This window comes from Macrobrachium rosenbergii, chromosome 51 (assembly GCF_040412425.1).
Source record: "Macrobrachium rosenbergii isolate ZJJX-2024 chromosome 51, ASM4041242v1, whole genome shotgun sequence".
Taxonomy (NCBI): domain Eukaryota; kingdom Metazoa; phylum Arthropoda; class Malacostraca; order Decapoda; family Palaemonidae; genus Macrobrachium; species Macrobrachium rosenbergii.
In genome coordinates this window covers 9,796,315-9,803,375 of record NC_089791.1, presented here as the reverse complement: position 1 = coordinate 9,803,375, position 7,061 = coordinate 9,796,315, and positions in this window count along the sequence as shown.

Here is a 7,061-nt window from a genome sequence, read left to right as displayed (position 1 = left end):
TTGTGTGGCCTCCATCTGCCTGTACCACAGCCTGCATTCTTGAGGGGTATGATTTCAGCAAATTGCAAAAAGTTGAGACTCAAACTCCATTTTTTGAGCACTTTGGGTCCCCTCTTCGCAGGCTGTTGAGGCTTGGTATACCATCATAGTTCAATGTGCTGTTTCAACATGATCCTTAAGATATTACCAATGTTTACACACATTACAATTGGGGAGCTACTGAAATTCACTTGACGAGAAGAGATCGATACCACTGTTTCAAACCAGCTCCTGTGTCTGAAGAGCCTTGAAACATGGTGCCTTATCATGCAAAAATGTGACTTCTTCAACAGATAACACATTTTCAGGATCTTTGAGGAAAAGAAATTCTCCACCAGTAAGCACAGTTTCTCTGAAGTATTCGCCATTCCATGACTGTCCTTTTTCTTTGGTGATCCACATAAACCGTTTGGTTGTGAAACAGAGAAAAGTTCCCAGACATTCAGGAAATTTCTCAACTTGGCGATAGCGCAGGTCATCGCTGATATCATCCAACTTTTGCAGCCCAAATGATGTCATTTTATAATTTGGCTTCCTGACTGTGTAAATGAAGAATTCATCTGATGCGGCAACATGGAGAAAGTCAGCTTCATCCCACTTTCTTTAAGAAATGAACCACAAAACCATGCACAGTCTTCTCTGTTGCTGAGTGATGTTGGGCTTGCTGATAACATGAAATGGCTCGATACCAGATTTTTTCAACTCACAATATACAGCACTATAACTTCTTCTTTCCCCTTTTTGTTTCTAGTTCAAGCGCCAATGGTAGGTAAAGACTTTCATGGTCTACCACTGCTCAGCTATAATGTCTTTGACTCCTGAGAAAGGACTTCAGGCCTTCCAAGATTCTCACTCTTTTCGTGATGACAGTCATAAGGGATTTTGTTTCAGTTTCTTTTAACAAAGGATTCATCTCTTTTAATGTATTTAGCTATCCAGGAACGTGAAATGAAGGATGTGCCAACATCCCTTGCCTCTCTGAAAGTTATAGCCTGGATTCGGTCAATCCATCTGATTTCCTCCGAGTCATTAGCCATGGCTGTATCTAACCCCGTCACCCAGTCTGAAAATACAAGAAATGTAAAATGAAAAATAGCTTAATAGAAACTTAAAATAATGTACTTGGAAATAGGCTATAGCAGAAAACTTCATAACTTTCCATTTTTTCTGTGGAGGGGGGAGGGCTCTAATTTCAAAACACCCGGTATAGTATATATACACATATACATATCCTTCCTCGAAAGTAAGTAATGTTGTAACGTGGAACTTCAGTCATGTTTTCAGATATTCAACAGTACTCGAGAACTCCCATCAGCCTGTGAGCCAATTATTATGATAAATATGATGACTTAATGAAGTCTGGATTTGATGATAAAGAGTGGAGTAATTTTGCTTGAGGTGACTAATGCTAAGTTCACACATTCACATATCAAGGTACGCATGCCCACACACAGCTGAAAATTGGTAAGTATGTAAATACAGCGTAAATGTACCGTAGGTGCTATGTAAGTGCCCCAGTATGCGGCACGACCGTTGATCACCACCTGGGTGTACGCAAGGAGCCACAAACCTTTCGACCTGTTCAAAATCATGCGTGGGTGGCCACGTCGACTGTCATTTAGCGTGGTGCCAACCTCGTGGTGACCATATGGCCCTAGGACCTTACCTGTGGTCCCACACCGCTCCGGGGTTCCCGCCTCAGACCGTGTGGGTCTTTGCATGGCTTGGGAGTAGAAGCAGCAACCCTGCTGCACTGCACGCAGCCAAGGCGAATTAGCAATGCTGTGACCTGGGATAAAAGGGGCAGGCGGTGTGCTTGCGGGTCAGTGCTCTCCAGAACAGCATCCTGCACTGCTCTCTCCGCCAGCGCCTTTGTCGTTGTCCACTGCTTTCTCTGCCAGTGACATCAAGATGCCTAAGGGAGCTTTGATCAAGAGGACAAGGAAGGGGGCCTTGAGAACTCCAGGAGTTCTGCTAGCTGGAGTTGCTGCCTATGCAAAACCTCCTACAATAGTTGATGGTGTTACTGCCCCTTCAGGCAGGCAATGGGGAATGATGCTGTGTTGTTTACCTTTGAGGGCAGGAGTGTCGGCGAAGAGCGACTTAGAGTGAGGAGTAGGATCTGCCCCTGTGTTGAGAGGCCACCCGCGCCTACTCAAGGGCTGAGAACGAGGGGATGACAACGACGACGATGGGACTTCTGAAGGAGCCAGCCCTACTACAGGAGGTCAGGACCGAAAGAAGGACCCCTCTGTCATCCTCTTGGAGAACGAGAGGCTTGTTGGCGAGTGGCTGGAGAAGGAGGCAGAGTTTATTGATAATAAGGGCCTCACAGCATACAAGGATCAGGCAAAGGTCTGGAGGGCCTTTTTAAGAGAAGGGCCAGTCACTTGTTCCTCGTGAGTGGGCGTGAACTGTGACATGGTGTAATGTCCTCAGAGCCATTTCTTGGGTGGCTTACGGCAGAAAGAGGGCCAAGGGGCGGGTAGATGGATGACGGACTGGGAGAGTGGATCCTCAGCATCTTCCACTTCCTAAGTCCTCATCATGCATCAGAGGAAGCCAAAGATGTTGGGACTTCTGATGGTATGTCTTATTTGTGTTTCCATGCTTAATTATTACTGATTATATCGTTATTACATAGTTTCCATTCATTCACAGTACATTTCTTCCCATTTTCTCATATATGTTCCTCCTATTTTTACAGTCTGCTCATGCCGCTTCCGGCCTCCCTGCCCAAGCTCCGGGCCTGCCTGATGCTGTGTGTGCTTCTTCCCCTATGCCAACTCCCTCAACTGACAACCAGGTGTCTCCAGCTGATGAGCCAGGTGCCAAGACAAGGAAAACGCAAGTTTCGGGCCTCTTGGACGTGGCCATCGCCAAGGCACAGGCTCTCCGGGAGGATATGATGGCCTCCATCCAGCAACCTCTGTGTGACCCCAGCGCCCTCTACTGGCGCAATTTTTTTGAAGGGTGGAGGACGCCTGCAAGGATGTGTCAGCTCACTTGAGGGTGACACTCAAAATTGAAGTCCTCTCCGCCATTCAGTGCTACATGTGTTCCTCCAAAGAGCCGGGTTCCTCACACTCTGGCAGAGGTGGCAGGGGACAGTCTGGCACCTGCGGTGCCTGTAAACCAGCCTGCAAACCCACATGGTTTTGGCCCACCTCCTGCACATTCAGGCACTCAGCCCTTACAGCTGACAGCACAACAGTTGGCAGTACTACAAGCACAACTGATGGGGACCACAGTGACCTCCACCCCAAAGGACCTCAGCAACTTGTCAATCGACACCACGTTTCTTAACAATTTTCAGTCCTAATTTTAAGTTTATTTGTTATGTATGTGTGGATGTGTATAGTGCTTATATTTATTGTATGCTTGTGTTATTTCTTATATTTATATTTGCAATATCATGTCTGGCTCTATCCTCTTTCCATTTACTTAGTATTGATGAGAATAATTTATCATGGATTTGAAAAATATATTTTGTTAAATTAACTAGCACAAATATCAGTACACAAATAAAAAGGGCAAAATGAACCTGAAAAGGCTATCTAAATATACATTACTGAATTTTAAATAAGTCCAAAATACTATATGTAACATATGGGCAAAAAAACAAAATTACAACAGACAGAAAAAAATAAGCAAGTCATATACATTGTAACAAATATCAGAGAGAAGGTACTTTCAAAAAGATAGAATTATCATATCAGAAAAGAATCAATGTTAAGTAATTATTACAAAGGGCAAAATAACTACAACACATACAAGTACACAAATATTAAGCAAATATTGCAATTCGAACAAAATGTATGAACAGACATTTAAGTAAATACAGTGAGTTATAAACAATACAGTATACAGGAAAGTAACTAAATCATGTTCTCCTGCCAATGCATTGAACCCTTCAGCCGATGAAAATATTCTTTCAGCATGTTCCGTTGTTCCTTGCATCCCTTGGTTGCAGTGTTGCCGTTCACGGTTGGAAGGGCTTATTACAACACGGTCACCCTCCAGCTACCAGGTATGACGGGTATGTGTGACAGGGGGTGCTCCTGATCTCCTTCTTGTCTGGGGCATTTTTCTTATTATAATATTATGCAGAACACATGTGGACATCACTAATGCCTCTACATGGTCAGGCTTCAGGCATATTGTCAGGTGGAATATTCGGAATCTGTTTGCCAGAATCCTGAAGGCGTTCTCCACCATCCTGGCGGTCCTAATTAACCTGTAGTTTTATATCCGCGCTTCTGGATAGGCCTTTTGGCAGTAGGGCTTCATAAGATAATTCTGCAGAGGAAGGCATCATCACCAACTAGGAAATAGTCCACAGGAGATCCATTAGGCTGACACCTGGCAGGGGCCTCAGGTTGGGGAAGATTTGCTTCCTGTTACAACAGCATTTCACCCAGTTGGGTCTGGGCAAATACACACCATCTGACTCTGACCCAATGGCACCTCACTGTCGACGTATAGGAGCTGGTATGAAGCATCACACTGCAAGTGATACCATGGAGTAGAACTTTAGTAGTTGAAGTAATGCGTACCACCTAAAGGTTACGAACCCAATGTGTTTGCCATCTGTAGCTCCACCACGTGGAGGAAGTTCCACCGTCCTCAAACCCCGTGCAACCCCCCGCCAAGCTTCAGGTGTTTGTGGTACCTGCAGCCCTCATCTCCATAGGCAGCAACAATGGCCCTGCAGGTCTCCGGTACAATGCAGCTAATGGTGTTGTGGACTACCCGGAACGAGTATTGCAGACTCTTATGAATCACCCATAGTGAGGAAACGTAGGTGATAGCAGCACGGTGGCCTGGCTCAATGGGTTTCCTCCAGAATGTCACTTTCTTCTCATTGTAGGTGTGACCTGTTCAGCAATTCCTGTTGAAGGCCCCTGTCAATCCGGGTAAAAATTTTGTACAGGTCTGGGGCTCCTGGCTGACAACTCCTTCATCAGGTTGTCATAGTGACCTTCCTCCATTCTTTTTGCAGGTACGACCACGCCCACACCCTTTTGCCACCTCTTTTTCTTCATTGTGTGGTTTGCAGCAACCATTGCAATCTCCAGCAATAACATGGTGTGCACATATTCGACGATGAACGGCAACATTTCTCTTTTATCCATACTTCCTATAGCTATAAGTTCACGAATTTCAGCAATGTCCTCCATGTTGATTCAGCAGGATGGGAGTAAGTGTTGATGCTGTGGTGTTATGTCAGTGACTAGCAACACGTGCAGCTGGCCGGCACTTTAATAGCTGGGGTATAACCCCCGCAGTATGTGGGGACAACGTGAGGTTGATGTAACTCAGTAATGCACAACTTTACACATACGGTATATGTACGGTGTTACGTGCTCTGCCAGGCACTACTTTTGGTTGTGCCGCTGCTTGGGCTACTTCCGGTAAGCCTCACGTCACGCTTATGCAATGCGTGCATTTGCGGTGCACTATAATATGCTTGCTTTACGCACATCGGCCCATGTCACGTATCCAGTTAGGCAGGGCTTATTCACCTCGCGTATGGTCACGTTTCACAATTTTCGGCCGTGCGTGCCTTGATACGTGAATGTGTGAACTTAGCATTAAGGCTGCTTATAATCAAATGATGCCACCTGTTTGGTACTAGAATATTAATTTCTATATATATATATATATATATATATATATATATATATATATATATTATATATGTATATATGTATACATATTTATATATAATGTATATATATATAATATATATCTGTATGTATATATATATATATATATATATATATATATATATATATATATATATATATATATATATATATATTTAGATATTAAGCCACAAATATCGTTTAAGATTCAGTTCACAGTACCGGGAATAACTTACACTCACGGAAATTATAATTATGATTGATTCACTATACCAAGGTATAGTGAATTGGTTATAAAACGATGTTTGTTGCTCAAAGTGTGTGAATATAAAAAATGTAACGGTACTTGTGACAAAAATTCTATATATATATAATATATATATATAATTTATATATATATATATATATATATATATATATATATATATATATATATATATATATATATATATATATATATATATGTGTGTGTGTGTGTGTGTGTGTGTGTGTGTGTGTGTGTGTATACACATACGTATGTATATACATATAATATTTATTTGTGACGTTTTTTCAAGAGTTTAGTATCTTGTATAAGTTCTATGTTCGTGTAAGTCAGCCGCTAAATCTTAATCCATTTCGCCTATTTTTTTATTTATGACATAGAGTATGAGTCAGGTAGTGTTGGCATTCGAATTATTGTGTATTTTTATTTTATATTTTTGTTATGGTGTTCTTTTCAATAGCCTGGTTTAAAGAGGTGCTCGCATCGTCGCATCAGTAGTCACACCCCTCAGCGCTTGTCGCAATCTTTTAATTTATTCTTTTACAGTCGAGTGTTAATCCGAATAAAGTAGATAGATATATTGCTACATATGTGCAGGAGAGCAAAAAATGTATTTCATCCCATTGTCGTTTGTTAGTTGATTAACTATGGAATATCTGGAATGGAAAATAAATGGATTTTCGTAGGATGGTTTCAAAGTGGCAGTGACGTTCCCTTCTTCATCGTCATCATGATGGTTGTCATTTAAAACATTCATCTACTCGTTATCTTATATCTTGACTCTCTGTCCTTTCCCTCTCTCTTGTGTACTTGTGTATCGCTCATCGTGCTCTTCTCCATCTCCCTCCCCCACCCCTTCCCACCCCGCCTTCCTCCTCTCCACTTAACATTTGAATGGGCTCCTGTGGTCATTCCAGCACCATTGAGGGCGTCTCCCGGAGACCCCTGAATCGGCAGTAATGACCCCCTACTTAATCAGTATACGTTGTGGAAATTAACTGAAAAGTTGAATAGTCACTCATTTTCGTACTTGTTGAGATTCTTAAGACTTATACTCATTTTTGGTGATATATATAATTTACACGTGTGAATTCAAATGCATGTATTAG